The sequence below is a fragment of the Physeter macrocephalus genome, chromosome 1 (assembly GCF_002837175.3).
Source record: "Physeter macrocephalus isolate SW-GA chromosome 1, ASM283717v5, whole genome shotgun sequence".
Taxonomy (NCBI): Eukaryota; Metazoa; Chordata; class Mammalia; order Artiodactyla; family Physeteridae; genus Physeter; species Physeter macrocephalus.
The window spans coordinates 91,277,644-91,297,990 of record NC_041214.2 but is presented as its reverse complement, the minus strand read 5'-3'; the positions used below and the strand labels follow the sequence as shown (position 1 = coordinate 91,297,990).

The 20,347-nt window shown below is 51.9% G+C and overlaps 1 long non-coding RNA gene across 1 annotated transcript; it reads right to left on the bottom strand.

The window, feature by feature from the left end:
• Nucleotides 1–2,824: 2,824 nt before the first annotated feature.
• Nucleotides 2,825–10,315, bottom strand: LOC114486728 (uncharacterized). The gene is made up of 4 exons (XR_003680938.2): nucleotides 9,742–10,315; nucleotides 8,120–9,447; nucleotides 6,529–6,824; nucleotides 2,825–5,765 (listed from the first exon to the last, which is right to left on the bottom strand). It is a non-coding gene; the product is annotated as an uncharacterized lncRNA (long non-coding RNA).
• Nucleotides 10,316–20,347: the final 10,032 nt, after the last annotated feature.

The window sequence follows — 20,347 nt, the reverse complement described above, 5'->3', positions numbered from 1 at the left end:
AAAGATTTGGCTGTCTCCCTGTCCCCTCCTCTCTGTCCCCTCCCCTCTGCCCTATTTCCCCTCTGCAGGAAATGCCAGCAGCTGCCACCATCACCAAGCACCCTAGAGGGCAACATGCTGTTCCTTGATGAGAAGCCCTAGGGAGCCACCAACAGTTACTGTCACCACAGGAGGGTGGTCTAGCATTCCAGAACTTGTCCTTGCCCTTGTGCCAGCCTCTCCTGGGAGTGTCTGGGCAGTGTTTGGGAGCTCTGCCAAGCCAGGGCCTACAGGAGCGGGGCTGGCAGATTTGCACCCATGACTAGCCCCCTGTGACCATGTCTGGGTAGAGTAGGCTGAGGGCCAGCAGCAGCCAGAGGCCCTGGGTACTCTCAACCCTCACACCCTGACTGGCTCTTAGAGGAAGTTCCTGATGCCCTGGGGAGGCCCCTCCCACAGGCCTTGGGAGTGGCCTGAAGGGCGTGCTCCTCCTCCTTCCCCCCCTCCCGCACTGGCCATGTCAGTGCCTGGTGTCTGTGCGGTGATAGGAAGTGCTGGTGCTGGGTGCTGAGCTAGGCATGGAACTGTAGCGTCAGATGTGATAGAAAAAGATGCAGTGTCCCTGCCCGCAAGTAGCTAACAGCCTTGGTGGTGACAGCACCTAATATTTGTCGAGCACTCACTGTTTGCTGGCACTGTTTCTATCTCTTTATAGGCATTATCTCATTGAGGACTTAAAAGAACTCTTTGAGACAGGTACTCTGATTTCCATTTTATAGATGAGGGAACCCAGGCTCAGAAGTTGAGTGACTTGCATGGCAGGCCCTCTAAACTGGCCCAGTCTTCCCCTCCTCCTCATGTTCACCATACTTGTGTAACCTCCCACGGTTTGAGCGCACGCTGGACTTACCGCCTCACTTCTAATGATTAGAATAGGGTAGAAGTAATGAATGTTGCTTCTGAGACCGAGGTATAAAAAGGCCGTGGCTTCCATCTTGGGCACACTCTCATTTTCTGGGATCACTCGCCCTGGGGGAAGCCAGATGCCTGGTGGTGAGGCAGTCTAGTGGAGAGGTCCCTGTGAGTACATTTGGAAGCTGCTTCTCCCCCAGGTGAGCCTGAAGATGACTGCAGCCTCAGATGATGTCTTGACCGCCGCCTCATAAGAGACCCCGAACCAGAACCATGCAGGAAGCTGCTCTCACGTCCCTGACCCACAGAACCATGAGATAGTAAATGTTTGGGGTTTTAAGCAGCCAAACGCTGGGGGGATCTGTTATGTAGCAATAGCTGGCTAATCCATTTGCCTGCACTCATGCAGAGAGAGCTGGAATTGGGACCCAGGTGTGTCTGACTCCAAAGTTCCCACGCTTAACCACTCCTGGTACTGTTTCCCCTGAGTCGTGGAAGGAACACATCAATGCCTGAAGTGAACTGAGACTGCCTAGAACTAATGATGAGGCTGACAGCCGAGGAACTTAACCATTCTGTGCCTCAGTTTTCTCATATATAAAATGAGGATGATAATAATACCCAATTTCATAGGGTTGTCATGATGATTAAACGAGTTTATACGTGTGAAGCTCTTAGAACCTAGTGAACATTCAAAAAGAGATAATGTTAGTATTAGAGGAAATAATGTGTGCAAATATTAAATGAAATAAGATTTGGCTCAGCTCAAGCTCCTCTTAAAAATCAGTGTTCTTGTTTGCAAAATGGAGATAACAATATTGTCAGCCCTTGTCGTCAGGATTAGGTGAATTAGCACAGTGTCTGGAACGTACTAGAAGCTTCATAAATGGCACCTGAAGCATGATGATCATGACTAATGTTCTGAGGGTGGCACGTGGAGGACGAGTGACTAGTGAGTACTGTTGCAGTCCAGCCCCTGTTGACCCCACTCTCCTGAGACACCTCACATTCCCCTGCACTGGGGTCTGGGAGCCGGCGGAAGGTGGAGGGCGAGATGAGGGTGTGGGCAGAGAGCCTGTGGTTCATGGGAAATCCATGAAGACGCCTAGACCTTCCTTCTGGTCCTCGGGAATGTGCTCCCTTAGAGCACTGTGCTGGCAGCTAATAGGTCCCTCAATCCTCCAATTATGGGATTATGTTAACAATCCCAAGAAGGAAATTGGTTCCATGAAAATCCCCAAGTCCCTGGGGCTGAAAGGCTTAATGAGTTCCCAGCACCAAGGATGCCACCATTTCTCCTTCCAATTGATCTTTCTTGTGATCCCATGGTTTGTGTACAAAATGTACTCCAAAAGAAATAAATAAGTAAATAATACAAAAAAAGATGGGCCTTACTCTGCAGCCCTATGTGGAAATGTTTGAGAAAATGTGATGAACATCTTTGCTCAAAGATTTGGAGATTTGGGAAACATGTTTGTATAACTTTCCCAATTTCTTATTGAGTTTTTTTAGCATAGTGAAGAACCAGATACCATAAAGAAAACACAAAACACATAGTCCCCAAAATGATACCAGAACATACTTTTTTAAAAGTACAGGAACTTCCCTGGTGGCGCAGTGGTTAAGAATCTGCCTGCCAATGCAGGGGACACAGGTTTGAGACCCTGTCCGGGAAGATCCCACATGCCTCGGAGCAATTAAGCCTGTGAGCCACAACTACTGAGCCCATGTGCCACAGCTACTAAAGCCCGCGCGCCTAGAGCCCATACTCCGCAACAAGAGAAGCCACCACAATGAGAAGCCCACGCACCGCAATGAACAGTAGCCCCCACTCGCCACAACTAGAGAAAGCCCGCGTGGAGCAACGAAGACCCAATGCAGCCAAAAGCAAATAAATAAAATAAATAAATTTATTTTTTTAAGAAAAGTACAACTGCAGAGCAACCCAAATGTTGCCTTTTTCACCGAGGGCCGAGGTCCAACAACGCTGGCTGTGAACTTCAGGCAGGAAAGACTTGGATTGTGATCCTGTCTGAGGCAGATCACTTCCCGTCTCTGGATTTGCTCATTCACAAAGTGTCAGGCTTAGATCTATCACTGGTTTTCAAGTTGGGTACCTTGGAGCTCCTGGGGGTGCCCTGGGAGGGGTTCCACCCCCTAAAAAATCAGAGCTGCTCCCCTTTTGTCGGCCTCACATTTTAGGATTCAGATTCTGATTTTTTTGGAAAAGAGCTTTTCCTGCTTAGGAAAAAAAAAAAAAAGACTTGAAAGCTACTTTCTTTGGTCCTGTCTAAGGTCCTATCTAGTTCTGGTAACGTTAGAGTCTGTGTTCAAGAGGAGGGAAAGGGCGGTAAAAATGGCATAGGAAACACAGGAGTCAGACTCAGAGGAGAACTTCCCTAATAGCAAAGAGCATGGAAGGAATAACATGGAAGGAGAGCTGAGGAACTTTCATTTGCAGGGATCTTTGAGAAGAACAGCAGAAGGGCTTGGATGCAAGGAGGTAGGTGAGCTGATTCCATGGCAGGAGGATTCCACTGCCCTGTGAAAATCCTACATGGGCCAAGCAATTCCTGGATGGGGAAAGGCCCTGCAGACCAGAAGGCACAGTCTCCTACATTTCTTTCCTTCGACCTGAACTTACGTCTCCCAGCTTTGCAACCTGAGTCACACATTCAACAAACATCCAGGAGCGCCTACTACGTGCCAAACCCAGGGCGAGTTCTGGGGACGCAGCCGTGAACAAGGCGAAAATCCCTGCCCTCTCGGAGCCTACGTTCTCTAGGGCGGCACAGAACTTGACCTACAAACGGCAGTCATTTAGTGCCACCCATACTAGGGCTCCAAGAAAGAAATACAGAATCACAAGAACGGCCACAGGGAGCTGGGACCCAGGGGTTACTGGGGTGGGGCTTCCTTGAGGAGTGATGTTTGAGAGAGAGGCGAAAATTAACCAGATGGAGAGGGAAGAGGATCCCATCCCACGGAGGGAGCCACAGGGAGGGTCTTCCAGCCTTTCCCTCTGATGCACAGACACGGTTCCAATTTCTACATTAATGAATTTGCGCCCTGGGTGGTCTCACTGTCTGCATTAGCTTCCCCACCCGTCCTCTGGTGCATGCTTCTCAAACCTGAGCGTGCATCAGAATCAGCTGGGCGCTTGTGAAAACCACGTCCCTGGGCCCCCGCCCCCCCCAAGTCCTGAATCAGTGTTGATGAGGTAGAAGCCTCCCCAGACCACACGTGAGAGGTGCTGCCGGCTCAGGGGTCACCTCCCATCAGAGGCTCACTGGACACCCACCTGTCAGAGAGACGGGTGGCTCCTTGCCTGGTGTGATGCTGGCACGAGGCAGCCCTCAGGGGGAGGTGGCATCCTTTCCCTCCACCTCAGGTCCCTCAGCTGTTCTGCCGAGAGGGAGGGCAGGCCGCCTGGCCAGGTTTCAGTCCCTCAGCCCGCAGTATTTCTGTCTGCCTTCCACTAGCCCCCAGCCCTACTGACCAGCGACGTTCCCCTCAGGTGGGAGGGCAGCAGGTAGGGGAGCTGGTCAGCTTTGCAGGCCCATTTTCCAACTGGAACAAGGTCTGGTTGAGGGAGCCGAAGGGAAGGATGTTGGGGGAAGATTGCCCCCCCAGGAAGGCCAGCCCCGCAGGAGGAAGGCCCACTGATGTTCAAGCTTAAGGTATGGGAGACGCCCCAAGAAGGCTTTGAGGCCCAGCACCAGCAGCTGCCTGAAGCCTGCTTCTGTGACATGCCGCTTATCCACAATCACATGCCTCTTTGGCTGAGAACAGGGTCAGTGCTACTGATTCCCACCACGACAGGCCTCTCAGGCCCAGGAGAACAGGCTCACACACGTTGGGTGGGCCTGGGTGTCGGCTCCACAGGGCCTCATCTGTCTCTGCCTTGTTCGTGGGTCCATCCTCAGTGCTTAGCACATGGTCTGGCCTGGAAGAGATGCTCCCCAATATTTGCTGAATGATGATAGGAGAGGAGGAGCTGTAATGCAGCAGTTAAGAGCATGGGCTCTAGAGCGGGACAAACCTGGTTTCAAATCCTGGCTCTGAACTTACCAGCTGTGCATCTTGGGTAAGTTCCCAGCCTGTCAGAGCCTCATTCTCTTCGACTGTGGATCAGTGATGGTAATGGCAGCAGCTACTTCCTGGGGCCCGCAGAAGAGCAAGTGAGACCAGGCCTGGAGGTGTCAGCGCAGACAGTGGCCACGGTGCCCAGTGAGTATAAACTACTCGTGTTGCCATGGAAGGGACCTGGGGTGTGTGGCCTTGAGAAGGGCTTGGTGTGGTGGGCCACAGAGGGGATCAAGAGTCCAGGGCTGCAAAGGGGCTTCCTCAAAGGAGGCTGGGGCTTCCCTGGTGGCGCAGTGGTTGCGCATCCGCCTGCCGATGCAGGGGAACCGGGTTCGCGCCCCGGTCTGGGAGGATCCCGCATGCCGCGGAGCGGCTGGGCCCGTGAGCCGTGGCCGCTGAGCCTGCGCGTCCGGAGCCTGTGCTCCGCAACGGGAGAGGCCGCAACAGAGGGAGGCCCGCATACCACAAAAAAAAAAAAAAAAAAAAAAAAAGGAGGCTGGCCAGTCGTGGTTTAACCCCACCGAGGAGAGAACTGTCGTACGTTATGAGAACACAGAATGAAGCTGGATGAGAGAAAAGCTTCTCACTGAGAATGGACCCAAAGGGTGGCTGGAACCCATGGAGGTCTTGCAAGGGTCCCTCAGGGCTCTTCTCTGTTCTGGAAGTGTCAGCACCACAGCTTTGCCGCACGTCTTGCGTAGCTTTTCTCTCTGTGGCTTCCTGCCTCCTCCCAGCTTGGCTCTCTGGCCGGAACTGAGGAGCCATCAGCATTCCTATGGTGCTTGTCACTGTAGAAACCAGGGACAGGAGAGACAGAGAGGGAACGAGAGAACTGAGGAAGGGGGGTGGGGGAGGGGAGGAGGAACAGGTGGGCTAGTGACCAAGCCACTGGCCCGAGCCGGGAGTGGAGGGAGTGGGATGGCTCCCCCTTGGGAGCACGATGGAGCCCCTTGGAGTGAACTCAGGCACCCAGGAGAGGCTCTGAGGTCATCCCAGCCATCCCCCAGCTCTGGAGCCAGATGACGCCTCCCTCCCCTGGCCCAGGCAAGTGGAGGGGACTGACCCCATGTGAGGCTTTTAGAGCCCCATGCAGCGTGCATGTTAAATGGGCATCAGCAGGGTTGCTGTGCTACGTGAGAGTTTAGGAACCCCTCAGCCGAGGACAGCAGGGCTCAGTACAAGACAGTTCTTGGCAGCAGCCACAAGAGCGACTCTGGCCAGGGACCCACTTCCACTGTGGAGGCGGGGCTGTGCCCACCTACCTCCTCCAACTGCAAAAGCCTCAGATGTGAGCAATGGGCCCGCAAATTTTTGTTTTGTTTTGTTTTGTTTTTGTCTGGGGGGTAGTGGAGACTTAGGAAACAGAGTTCAGCAGTAGAATTAAGTGAAGCTAATAACAAAATTAATCTGCCACCTAATTATATACATACTGCTATTATGCTACATAGTAATTAGTCGTAAATAGTAAACAGGCCATGAAAACAAAGGTAACGGATGTGCTTTTACACAGCCAGGCGGGTGGTTATGGCAGGTCTCTTTTTGTCCGGTTACCTTTCCGAGGATGTGTCACGGCTCCGGGCTGAGAGTTCACTTTGACGCCAGGTACTGTTCCAGCACACGCGATCGCTGACACTCATCAGTTGTGCCTCCGTTGTCCTCCTGGCCTGGGACTTTCTTGCCATGCTCCCATCACCCAAGCACCCTCCAGTGTCCCCCCAAGCGAGGGGTCCTCAGCCATACATTCAGCTGCTCCTTTATTTCTGCTCTGACCTTCAGGCTGCCTTCCTCCTTCAATTTATCAACAAATATCTGTGCCCCACCCCTACAGGGCAACTCTGTACCGGATGCTGGAGAGACAAAGGTGAAGGGCACCAGTTAAATTATCAGAAGAAAACGGAAACATTTGGGCTTACGATGATGAGATATGTTTGCTCTACGATGTCACCATACATATATTATTGCGCGCAACGAAGATCTTTTTCGTACGACTCGAAAAAGGTTATATTTTTTAAAAAAGAAGAATAAGATCTAGTTTTTTTTAATTTAGTTTTTTAAAAGGAGCCAATGGCTGGCTGAGGAAACCAGTCTCCATCCTTCTTGGTACAAGGCCCTGGGATAAGGCTGGAGGGGTCTGCGGAGGCCATGGAACAGCAGTGGCTCTTGTTTGGTGAGAGGAGAGGGGCTGGACATTGCTCAGGGCAAGTTTCACCAAGTGGTGTCTGGAAGGATGGGGAATTATAATAGCAGCTAGCATTGATCAAGCACTTACGATGTGCCGGGCACTGCTCTAAGTGCTGTGCCTGCATTAACCCATGTGACCCTCACAGCATCGTGGGGCAGGCCTACTGTTGTCCCACTTTACAGAGGAGGCAACTGAGTGCAGTGGGTTGAATGGTGTCCCCCAGAAAGATCTGTGCAACTACTAACCCCTTGTCCCTGTGAATGTGGCCTTCTTTGGAAACAAGGTCTGCAAATATAATTAAGGATTAAGATATTTTAAGGACAAAATGAGATTATGATCTTGCCTGGAGATGAGATCATTTGGTATCTGGGGTGGGCTCTAAATCCAATGACTGGTGTCCCTATGAGAGAAAGGAAAGGAGAGGGAGATTTGAGACAGAGACTCGGGGGAGAGGGCCAGGTGAAGACAAAGGCCTGAGACTGGAGTTATGTGGCCATAAACCCAAGGGAACTAGAGCCTGCAGAAGCTGCAAGAGACAAGTGAGGATTGTCCCCTAGCGCCTCCAGAGGGAGAACGGCCCTGCCGTCCTTGTGCTGTAACAAGCTCTCCTCTGGAGAACCTGGGTCACTGTGAGTGATCTCCCCCATCTCTCCTGACCCCTAGAGTCCTTCAGATCCACGTCAAGGAAGGGTAAGCTACCTCCCCTCACAGGGTGGCGGTCAGCGGACCCAGGGAACCTGGTCTCAGACTTGCCGGCCCCTGTGGTGTGTGCTCAGCCCACCAGGAACAGCCTGGCTTCAAGAGTGAGCAGGGCCTGTGGTCACTGTTGGGGGAGTGCTGCAGGCCGACGGAGCCCCCAGGTGGATAGGCTGGGTTCCTGCTTTGGGCGAAAGGTCTTGCTGCTTTCCCCGCCAGCAGCAAACCTGGACGCCTGTCCTGAGGGGGAGAAGGGAGACTCACTGGGCAGTCTTGTCTGGCCATAATGTCAGCGATCAGGAGACTCCTGGGCCACTCAGACGACAGGGCTTCCAGTGGGGCAGGCCGAGCCTTCTGGGGGGTTGACAAGGGGTGCGGTTCTGTGGCTCCACCGTGCCCTCACTCCTTTATCCTGATTCTTAGAGAGGGTTGGGGACTGGTTTGCTGCTCCTGGAGAAGACAGGTCTTGCTGCAGCAGGAAAGGGACTTTGGCACTTTGTGTGGGAGATGGGAGTGGCGATCAAGGCCTAGGGAACCCGAAGGATGGGGGAGGGTAAGGTTTGGGGGGGGTTTGTGGGATAGAAATCACACTGCTTGTCCCCGGGGCCCCTGAGGGCTTGGAAGTTAACACAGGGACTCGTGGGGCTCAAGAAACCAGTGGGTACCCTGAGCAGCAGCCCGAGCTCCCGGGGGAACTACCCCTCAGGAAGGTGGAGCCACAGCTCAGGGCTCTGCAGGGTGAGGGGGTTGTCAGACTCCTGGCAAGGCAGCTTCCAAGCAGATTCTCTCTTCTTTGCTTATACTCCCCACCCCTGGCCCCTGCCCGGCACGTCTTCCCCTCCCAGGGTAACTACTGCACTTCTGCCAGGGTCCAAGCAAGAATGCCACGGGGCTCCACTGTGTCTGGTTCTGAGAATGTTCTTTCTCTGAGGGAGGGATTGATGTCAGTGCCCTCAGGGGCCGAAGGTCCCCTCCAGTGTCCAGGAAGGGGACCCAGACTGCAGGGGTGGAAGGAGCTTCCTTTCCTCAGGCACTAGAGGGAAATCCTTTTGGCTAGGACTGAGCAGGATGACAAAAATGGGGAAAAGAGACGTGGGAACTTTGACATTTTGGGGCCACTTGAATGGGCTGATTTATGTTTCTCCGTGACAGCAAAGGAAAGAGGATTTCATTGTTGGGCCCTTGCTTTCTCTGTGTGATGGAGGGATTGGCTTGAGAAAGAGGGGGTGGGTTCTTCATGATGCTTGAACCCAGGCACTTGACTGTTTCTGGCCTCGTTTGGCTACGCCATCACGTCGTGCTCACTGGTCACCAGCTCAGGAGCCAGGCTGGGTGGCTGCAGCTGGAGATGGTTTCAGATGGTGAGAGTGAGGCTGGGGGCACAGCACAGAGCACCCTGTGGCCTTGGGGCAAGAGTAAAAGCAATATAATTAGTGTAGTCACGGAGCGTGCGGGTTCTGGAACACCCTCTGGCTTTATGTCCAGGCTCTGCCACTCACCTGCCAGGTGACCATGGCCCAATTACTTAACCTTTCTGTGCCTCAGTTTCATCATCTGTAAAATGGGAGTCCAGCAGTACTGACTTCGTAGAACTGTTGGGAGAAATACACAAGTTAATATACATGAAAAAATATGAACAGTGCCCGGCACATTGTACGTGTTAAATATTAGCTACTGTTATTCTCCACGGGTCGCCCTTGCATTAGGGGCCAGCACATGGGTGAGTCACTCTGCATTTGGAGGAAGTGCCTCTGGGTTCTCATATTCCTGGCTCCCCTGGCAACATTGTCATCAAAGAAATACCAAGAGAAACCTACCCTGAGGTAATGCTGCCTGAGGGTAGAGGACATCCTGGGGAGACTTGTGGTCCATTCTTGGGTTAATACCTGTAGGAACTCTGGGAAACCCTCACAGGCCTGGGTTAAGCTGTACCACCATGGGGCTTCTGCGGTCAGAGGGGCCACTGCAACCCCACAGCAGGCCTCCTCCTCCTGTCGCCCTCAGCCTTCCCAGGGCTGCCTGGCACAGAGCCCCCGGTTGCGTCCTCCAAGCTTCCAGGTACGGGCAGTGTCCCTGACATCCTTTCCAGGGTCTGGGAGGGTCCATCTCCCCCGATTCTCCAATCTCCTTGTGCTGAGCATGGACCAAACCCCTTCTCCTCCAGGCCTTTTTCTCTCACCCTAAAGCCTCAGATCAGCTGCCTTGATTTATATTTATTCCATATTGTCAGCTTTTACTCCTGCACCTGTGGATCTGATATCACCTGAGCACCTCTCCAACATATGGTCCCTCCCCTGCGCTTGACTAAATCACATGGTGTCAGGGGCTGCCTGAGGGTTCCCAGAACTCACCCCCTCATTGTTCAGAGGAGGATACTGGGACCCGTGGCAGGGAGGGAGAGAGTGACACAGCAGGGACTCTGTGATGTGGTCCTTTACAGAGTCCAGTGTACTTTCACCAAGCTGGCACCTCCCAGTAGGAGGAGAGGTGGTTACCTTCACCCCTGGCCTTGGTCACGCCTCCACTGATGGTTTCCTTCAGCCCATGACTGGGCTCCAGCTGGAGGACCCCGGGCAGATATGGGGTCTGGGCAGGCATTGGAGCTTGTCATTCGGAGGAAGGAGGGGAACACATGGTCTGAGGCCCTGGCTTGTCCTACTGGCCTGGCCTCCTCGGATGGAGCCCAGCCTGGGCCTGAACAATCTCCTCCAACCAGATGAGACCCGTCATTTAAGGGAGTTCTGGCCCTCGAGGGCCAGAGGCACTGCCACCTCTGGGGCCCCTGGGGAGCAGCCTGTGCACCTGGACTACTTACTTCCTGGGACCACGAGGTGAGGGAGTGGCTGAGGTTCCTGCAGTGCCTGGCAAGGCGGCCACAGCCTCTGCTCTGCCCTCCACTGAAGCAAACTCAGGTCCCTTCAGCCATTTAATGAGCAGGGCAGGGGCTCATTTAATCCTCCCGGAAACCCTGTAAACTAGGTATTATTTTGTCCCTATCTTATGTGTCGAAGAGGCTCGGGGAAGGGGTGAGGGCAGAAAGTGGAGCAGGAATCAAACTCAGGTCTGACTCTGAAGCTCCGCGTTGCTCTGTCTCCAAGTAACCAGGCAGAGGTTGGGGAGGTTGGTGCTGGGCAAAAATAGAACCACACAAACCAATAATACAGGGCACTAGAGAGCGGTGGAGAGAAAAACGGAGATAAATTAGGGAGACTGAGGATCACAAGAATGAGAAAGTAAAGAGGAGAGGGAGAAATGACATCTTCTTTGTGTCCGTACGGCAGGGGCTATACAGCTGCTTTACACCTGCTACATGCAGGTACATCCGGGTATAGTAGGAGACCCTAGATGTTTGGGCTACACATCCAAAACACAAATGAATGCACGGCCTGGTGGGGTGGCCTGGAGAACCTGCCCATCCAAAGGGAGAGAGCCTCCACCCTGACCCCGCCATGTGCCCTGTAGGACTGGGGCCCAGGGTTGCCAGAACTCCAGGTCATTTTTTCAAGAGAAGCAGGAAATCAATTTTTTTAAATGTGAACCCTCTTACTTTAAAAATGTTAGTAACCAAAACAATTTAGAATATCATTTTAGAAAAGGAAAAAAAAAAAAGCCATGTTCAGCTCACAGACGGCAGGGGTGCAACCTCAGCTTTACTGCACTTGTTTCCATGAGGATCTCACCACCAAACTGTGAGCCTTTCCAAGGCTTAAGACCGCAGGAGGAGCAATGTGGGCTGGGGGACTGAGAATTGAGGGCTATGAGACTGTGAGGAAGAAGCATCCAGATTTCTAGAAAGGAACCAGACTAAGTGAGACCAATGCATTGCCAAAAAATGCAAAAGAGCCACTCTGCCTTTGACCCTGGAGGTGACTTCCACCTGTTCTCCGCGGCCACAGCATTGCCGGAGCCCTCAGCTCCAGGCGGAGAACATGAAGCTATGGGCGCAGGAGGGCTGAGTGGGGCAGAGAGGGAGGGTTGCTTGGAGGCAGTGGGAAGCAGCTCAGCCTGGTTGCTGAGAAGTGAATCACATTTCCATGTGATGGGTGCAGTTCACACTTTGTAAGGGAACAGGGAGCAACCGGAGCCTGACTTTTCTAAATATACCAGGCAAGCCAACTTGCCTGGCTCTGAATCGAGATTCCTGACAGGAGGCTCGGCGAGCCCTGGGATCCCACATTTGCAGGCTGCATCCCAGGCTGTGCTTCTCCAATGAGGGGAGAGGGGCTGCTGCCGGGAGCTGAGACTTCCGGAAGGAGCCCACAAACGTCCATTCTTGGGTTAATACCTGTAGGAACTCTGGGAAACCCTCACAGGCCTGGGTTAAGCTGTACCACCATGGGGCTTCTGCGGTCAGAGGGGCCACTGGAACCCCACAGCAGGCCTCCTCCTCCTGTCTCCCTCAGCCTTCCCAGGGCTGCCTGGCACAGAGCCCCCCGTTGCGTCCTCCAAGCTTCCAGGTACGGGCAGTGTCCCTGACATCCTTTCCAGGGCCTGGGAGGGTCCATCTCCCCCGATCCTCCAATCTCCTTGTAAGTCTGCACCTGAAATCACGGTGTGGGCAGCTGAGGCTCTGCCTCCCTTGACAGGAAGCTCAAGTCCCTGGAGGAGCATGAAATCCCCTCATCGTACACCCAGAAGTGGCCTGCAGGGCCGTGCTGTGGGCTGGGAATGCGGGGTCCATCTCTGCCACTGACCACCTGTGTTCCTTTCTCTCCTTGGACTCAGTTTCCAACTCCCGACAAGTGGAGGCTGGAGGTGACGATGATCATCTGAGGCCCCTTCCGGTTCTGACATGTCATGGTTCCCTCGTGTACAACATGGGCTGGAGGTTTGGGAAGGTACGAGGTGGGTGGTGTTCAGTGACAGTTCTCCATGGAGCAGGTGGGGCTGCTCATCTTCTCCTGACTTTGAATATGAAATGAAGCAGCCTCAAGCCGCTGGCAGGCTATGATAAGTGCCTGGAGCTTTCAGCTTGATCAGCTGTCCTAATGCAGGGGAGAAGAGGCAGAGATAATCAAATAAATGTAGGCTTTAGCCTGTGGACAGAGATGCCCATGGCATGTGGGCACACATCTGGGCACCCCGGGCACTGTCGGCCGGGCCCAGCCCAGCTCTGGGGAGGAGCTCTGGTCCTGAGCTGCTGCGGATAAGCAACCACCAGGCTGCGAGAATTCCTTGTAACCAAACTCTCAGCTGTCATCAGCTTGGCTAATGAGAAGCGCCTGAGGAAAAGGCCGAGTGTGGTGGGGAGGTAGGGTTTTAAGCTCAGACCCCCAGTGCTCTGACTGGAGGTGTCAAGCAGAGTGCTGCAGCCTGGAACCCAGGAGGTGGAGCCCTTCTTGGACCTCAACCTCCCATTGCATCCCCTGGGCTTCTCAGGGAGCCTGGTTCAAGGGGTTGCCAGGGGACCCAAGGGCACCAAGAGGACTAAACGTCTCCAAGGAGCCGGCAGCTGTACGCTTTGAGGGACTATCTGGGTGGGGTACTCCCTGAAAGTCATCCTAAATGAACCCCCTGCCCCCTGCCAATGCCCCTGTGCTCCAGGGAGCAGGGAGACAGCATGGTGGAGGGAAACCACTGTGTGCTTTGGGATCTGTGGAATTTGGATGAAATCCTGCATCCATTCCTGTTCAGAGGCCAAGCCTGAGCACTTGAGCCAAAGCTGCAGGCCCAGCCCCTTCTTAACACATTGACTTTCTAAGTTTCTTTAAAGAACTTACTGGTATCTGAAATGACCCTATTTAATCATTTGTTTGTGTTTCCTGCCAGTCCCCCAAACCCTAGTAGAAGCCTGGGGACTGAGAATACAGTGGTCCACAAGCCTGGAGGAGTTCCCACCCTTGTGGAGTCTGCAGTCTTGACAGACAAACAGGTGAGAAAAGATGGCAGTGAGAACTGGGAGGGAAGTATGAGCACTGTCACAGCGGCCTCCGAAATTACAATATTGCGTGAGACATACTTCACGGTTACCTGAAATTCTCACTTAACGGGTCTCCTGTTTTTTTCTGGCGCCCTGGCACTGTGGGAGCATCCAGGAAGTACACCAGGGCCGGTCCTAGGACCTCGGACAGGCACTTCCTGGAGGCCAGGCCACAGCCACTCCTGATGGATAGGAAGGAGTTCACCAGGTGGAGAGGGAGAACCTCCCAGCAGAGGGAATGTGCTGGACAAAGACCAGGAGGTGAGAGCCAGGTGCCCCAAGGGCCTGATAGGCCTTCATGAACATGGGGTGCAGAAGGGTGGAGATAAAGCCGACACAGGCTGCAGAAAGTCAGTGGGTCAGGTTCAGGGGTCTGGACTTTGCACCAAGAACAACAGAGCTACTGCAGGCTGAAACAGAGAACGACGTGATAATACTTGCATTTAAAAAGGCTATTTTGGCTGCTGTATGGAGAATGGATTTGGGGGGAGGGCAAGGGTGGAAGCTGACAGCCGGTTGGGAGACCACTGCTGCCGTCCAGCTGAGATGGTGGTGGCCCAGATAAGAGGCAGCGGAGGAGGGAAGTTGATAAATTCTATTGATCCTCAGGAGATAGAATCAATAGGATTTAGCGACTGATTAAAAACTAAGTGAGGGCCAGTGAGGGAGTAAAAGAGGGAAGATGACTCCCAGGTTCTTGGCTTGACCAGCTGGTGGATGGGATGCCATCCAGTGAGGTGGGAAAGACTAGGACGGGGGAGGAGGAAGGGATGTGTGGCGGGGGGGGGGGGGGGGCGGGGAGTTTCATTTTGGATAGGCTGAGCTCTGGGCGCTTATGGGATGTCCAAGTGAAGGGGTCTAGTAGAGCTCTGAGATGGATGCAGGCTTGAGTCAGAGGCCTGCAGTCATCGGCACAGAGGGGAAACGCGAAGCCACGGCAGACCTGCTCCTCCTCTCCAGCTCCTGCATCAGATTCCAGAGGGGCCTGGCTGGGCAGTGACAGGGGGCACCGTGGCCTGAACCTGATCCCTTCCTGAGCACCCAATCCCGTGGGCAGCCCTCCTTGGCTCTCACCGATGCCCAACATATGGGAAAGTGACTCTTGCTGCCTCATCTTCTGATTTCTCTTAGATGGTTACATAACATGTCTCAACTTTAAAGTGTTGACAACTGATTCAATTTAAAAAAGTAATGTGGGCCAAAGAGAACATGTTCAAGGGCCAAATCTGCTCCGGGGGCTGGTGATCAGGGGCCTCAGATTTGAAGTAAGGAGTTCGGATAGAACCCTCAGGGTCAGGAGCCCTGAAGGCAACGTTCTTCAGAGTAAGCCCCTGGACCAGAATCCCCCGGGAGCTTGGGTGAAAATACAGCCCCAGAGTCTCTATCTCCAGCGATTCAGATTCAGTAGTTCTGAGGGAGCCAGGAATCTGATTTTGTCAAGTACCCTGGGCGATTCTTGATGCACTCAACCTGTGAGTCAGGGGGTTGGCAGAGACTTGAGCAAGTTTGGTCAAGGAGGCAGGAGGAAACCAGAAGAGCAGGCTGTCCAGAACAAAGATCATTTCAAGAAGCATGTTGGCTTCCTGGGAGGGATTCCAAGGTCCTTCTTCATTCTCCCCAGCATGTCTTGGCTCCTTCCCAAGGAAGAGGAATGCTAATCTTCGTGCTCAGTTTCGAGATTCTGATGGAGCTCCACTTCTGCTAGTGAGAGGGAGTGGAGTCAGTGGGCATTAAGAGGTTGGTGTACAGGGGTGTGGGTCTCTCTTCTGGCTCTTCTAGCCATTAAGTGGTAAGCAGAGCCAAATCTGCTCTTTCTCCCTGGATGCTTTCCTGTCCTTCCCAGCCTAGGCCAGCCTGGAGCCAAGCATGGTGGCACATGCACTCAATCTTTGAGTATTTCTTCCCTGGAGATGGTGGTGTGTTGGGTCAGCCTTTCTATCACAGTGGTAGGACCTAAGAGCTGGCATGAAAAAGAATAGGGTGAGAGGTAAGCTGAGCAGGCCTCACGATCGCCTTAGTCTGAGCTACTTCCTCTTACTGGTTTAGGAAGCATGAGTGTTCTATGAGGAGCTTACCAGAACGCTCCCCTGGGGCTCAAGCCACAGTTAACCATTACACATTTTGTTGGCTGGTTCCCCCTTGTTTCTTTTGCATACACCTTCATTAGAGATGCATGGAGAAAAAATGAGAGTTCTGGGCCAGGACTGGGTATTGCTGGGGCCCCCAGTCTACTCCAAAACCATACCATTATTTCTAACATCCAGCAGGTAGTACCCCAATTTCAACCATATGACAAGGACCACAAAGCATACACTGGATTTCATAACAAGGAGGTCACTAGTGACCTGGAAAAGAGCCGTGTCGGTGGCATGATAGGAAGAGCCAGGCTGGGTGAGACGGGAAGAGTGGGAGGTGAGAAGCAGAGGAGAGAACAGGAGGAGAGAGGGTGGAGGGCTGGGGTCAAAGCCAAGATGGGGAGGCACTCCATGGGAAGAGATGGCAAAGAGGAAGTACAGAGGATGGGATGGCTGGAGTGAGATCCCTAAGTGGGGGTGTGTGTGTGGGGGGGTGGGTGTGTGGTGGTGGAAACATCTAGAACACAAGGAAGGGATTAACTTTGGACAGAAGGTCACCCTTTCCATTCTAACAGGAGGAAAAGAGAAGGGTATGCTCAGTATAGGTAAGTCTATAGATGTGGTGATAGAAAGTTGAAGGAATTGCTACCTGATGGCACATTTCTCTGAAATTGGGGGTGTTATCCTGGGCTGGGAGTGAGTCAGAGGTTTAAGGAGGATGGAGTCTAACGGGAATCATGGGCAGTGCCAGGCAGGCAGCCCCAAGGGTGAGGCACAGAGAAGGGTAGCAGCTGGATGATCCCAGCTCAGGGTTTTGCCAAGAGGGTGCAGTGGGAGGGCAGAGGGGCACGGGGGTTCTGATAACAGTGAGAAGAATGGTGGTCTGGCAGGAGAGTCTGATGGGAAGCCTGAGGGGTCATGGGCAAGAGAGATTGGGGAACAGGGAGAGATGGGGAACAGTGAGAGAGCTGGGAGCTTCAGAAAGCCATGGATGGGGCGTGGGCAGCAGAGGGCAGGGCGCAGCCCCGGAGCTGCCCTGGCAGGGGGGGCAGAGCTGGTCCCAGCTGTCTCACTATGTGGCCCTGGAGAAGTCACGTGCCCTCTCAGAGCCTCAGTTTCCTCTGCACAGAGAGTGATGGCTTCTCTGGCTCCCAAGCATCTAGGTGGTGAGCTGACGTGGGGAGGATGCCACCCAGAGCGAAAGGAACTCTAAAGCCTTGTCAGACAACAGGGCACACCAGGACAAAGCAGCCATCACCTGGTGACGTTCAGGAATGAGGGTAAAGTCAGGGAGACGATTTCCTGACACCAGGAGCCTCAAGGAGGACATGAGCCTGAGTAACGGGCTGACAGCGGGCACTTAAACTGGGGTGTAGGCACAGGGGGAGTGGCAGTGGGCTGATCCAGTTTGGGGCTGTTGGTCCCAGCTGGGTCTTCTCAGACAGACGAGTTCACATCCACTGGTAGGCTCCCTTTAGACACACCAGAAAGTAGCAAATGGTAGACTCCATCCAGGGTTGCTGACACCTGGGTTCTCAATCTAACGTGTAATTCATTTACCTATTTGAGATGGTGGTTTATTAAAAACAAAAAACAAGGAAAATCTTCCCAGATCCCAGGCTAAGCCCTAGTGCATCTTGTTTTTTGTCCCCCCCAGGACGTGTTAACTTCCTCTAATGGGGGAAGCTGCCAACAGATTAGTATTTTTCATGGTGTTCAAGGAGCTCTAGCCCTGAAGATGTTTCAAGGATAAAAACTGAAAATAGCTTTCGAAAAGCCTGCAGTAGCACCCTGTCTCTTGGAGATTCACAAACTGCATTCATGTGCAAAAAGATCTGAAAAGCGCAGCAGGAGAGAAAACTTTGTTTCAACTTTTTAAACCACAGAACCGCTCCCCCCAGCATATCCATACCCCCATGCCCTCATAACTAATATTCTGTGGCTTTCACTTTGACATACATTGGCTAAATAAACAAACCACCTGCTGTAAGACTATCACTATCTGCCCTGGCACAGTCAACTAGTGTGGTTGTAGAGGTATTAACGTATGCCCTTGGTTATCTATTTGGTATGTCCAAAATCGGTGTCATTTAAACAGCTCTTGAGGAAGACTTTAAGCTTGTTAAAGAGACAATAATCCATGGCATGAATAGAAGTATTTTAAATCTGTGAGAAAACTCACAGTCCAAGAGTCAAGTTAACTCACACACAGAGTGTACTGGACATGCTGCAGACAAGCATTCTCGGGGCCAGACACAGCCTTATAAGGTGGCCTGACATTTTTTCATGGCCCCGGCCACCCTCCAAAAATATCCAGAGACAGAAGAAGAGTGGGAACTGACCTCTCTGAACGTTTCAAAGATTAACAAGCAGGCTCTCCATTAAACAGGAGCACTAACACCTGCTTTACGACCAGCTCCAAAATCTCTCATTTCAAAGCCAGGCAGCCTGCAGGGTCCCAGCTGGGGAGGTCTCCCAAGCCGGAAGAGAATAGCTGGAGCCTCAAAGCACGCATCCAAGCTGGGTTTTTTGCTCTAAAAAGTGTTATTTCCTGTACCCCTCCAGAATATGCTTTAGGATCAGGCTGCCTTTAATTTATATGGACAATAGAAATCTGTGACTAATTTGCTATAGTGCGCCTTTCTGCCCCTTCCGCGCCCTTGGACAGAAGCTGTGTTCCAAACGCCTTTGACTCCCAAGGCCCCGGATCACTTGTGAGGTGCTGCCCCCCAGTGGGACAGCCCAGCTACGACAACACGGAGGCGGAAATCGCCTTTGGGTTTTAACCAAGTCCAGCATCTGGAATTGCATCTGGATTGCATCCACGAAAGTCAAAGATAGATGTGGAAGCACTGCCGTTGTAATAAGTCCATGTTCTGGAATTAGTGAACAGAAAACACAATTTCCAAACATAAGCAGATTTATGAAATGGGTACTAGGTGCTTAAGTATACCACCTCTCACATTTTATTTTTGCTCATCAAGTGACTTTTAAGGTGAATTGCCTTTTTGTGGGGAAAAAAGATTATTTTTGGTAATGAGACCTACCCCTATAACAGTAAGGGGTATCGGGGTATCTCTCTAAATTTGGAAAAGAAAAAAAAATTAGTTTCTCACATGTTTAAAATAAAAATGTTGGTCAAAAAACCCACACAGCTCTCTCTTCTAACTCTGGTTCCCAGTTGCCGGCAGGGGAATGTTAATCGGTATGGCTATATTTGCTAATAGTTGTTTAGAACAGTTTCTTCACCACTAAACTGTATAACAACGAACCAGTCTATTTGTAATGCTGGGATAAAAAAAAAAATGAGGAATTGCAAAGCTAGTCTCCATTCTTGTTAAAGGGAACAGAACAACACAGCAGTATTTTCGGAATGCTGTGTGTAACAGTAGGTCTCTTAATTATACCAATGGTAATTCCTCAGGCTGGGGCTTATGTTAACATAGTACACATAATTGCCATAAAATATGACAATGACAAATTACAAAGCCCTGGCTGGTTTCCCATTACCACCCTAAGATTGAAAGGTTGTATTTTCTGTGTAGCCTCTACTATTAACTTTACCTCTGTTCTTCAATTTCAGTTGAAATACTTTTCTTTCTTTTCATAAATGAAAGCCTGTCTCTGAAGCAGATTAAACTCTACGTGAGGAGAGAGGTGGTCCTAACCACCGTGCTGGTAATATCTGTGACCAGACAGCGCTCAGAAAGAAAATGTTCCTCTTTGGAACAAAGACCACTGTCCTGGACAAGGGTGACAACTCTGAGAAAGACCTGGCAGACTCAGGAGGGGGCATGTCCCTGCTGGAGGCACCCTGAGATCACCCAGAGAAATAACTAGAAAGCGACTGGCACAGGGGCGCATCAGCACTTTCATTTTGAGGTGAGGAAATCTAGGGTCTAGTACTAGCAGGTCAGAAGTGGCTGAGCTGAGTACCCTTCTCAGTGTCATTCTGCCCACTTGTTACTGTGGACGTCAGTGTGTAAAGTAGTGCCTAGGATTGCTCTGTATTTGGAGCTGTTTTCAGGAGGAGGTACTCAACCACTGGACCAAGTACTGGTTTTATTATAAGATGAACATTGCTGGGCAACAGTATTTCCCCTCTCAACTTACGTTAGAAAAGTTAGATTAAAACACACACACACACACAAACATTGTAAGACAAGGGACCTCAATCTTTTACTGATTTTTAATTTTTCTTGGTCACCTATATGAGGAATCTGTCTTGTCCTTCTGCAGCCAGGTTGGAGACTGGCTTGGTAAGCTTGAAGACTGACTGGTAGGAAGAATGACTTTTTGGAAACCTCTTAATATAATCTGTTTATTTTTCCTGTAAGTGTAGAACCATTAATGAATAGCAGAAATAGATTTTAAAACTGTAAAGGGCTGGAATCCGTTCACAGAACTGAAACTCTTCCATAATCCTACAACACCATTCTCAGGCCAGTTCAGTGTGAAAAATCACTAGACTCACTGGTCAGTATTTCAAATCCAGGC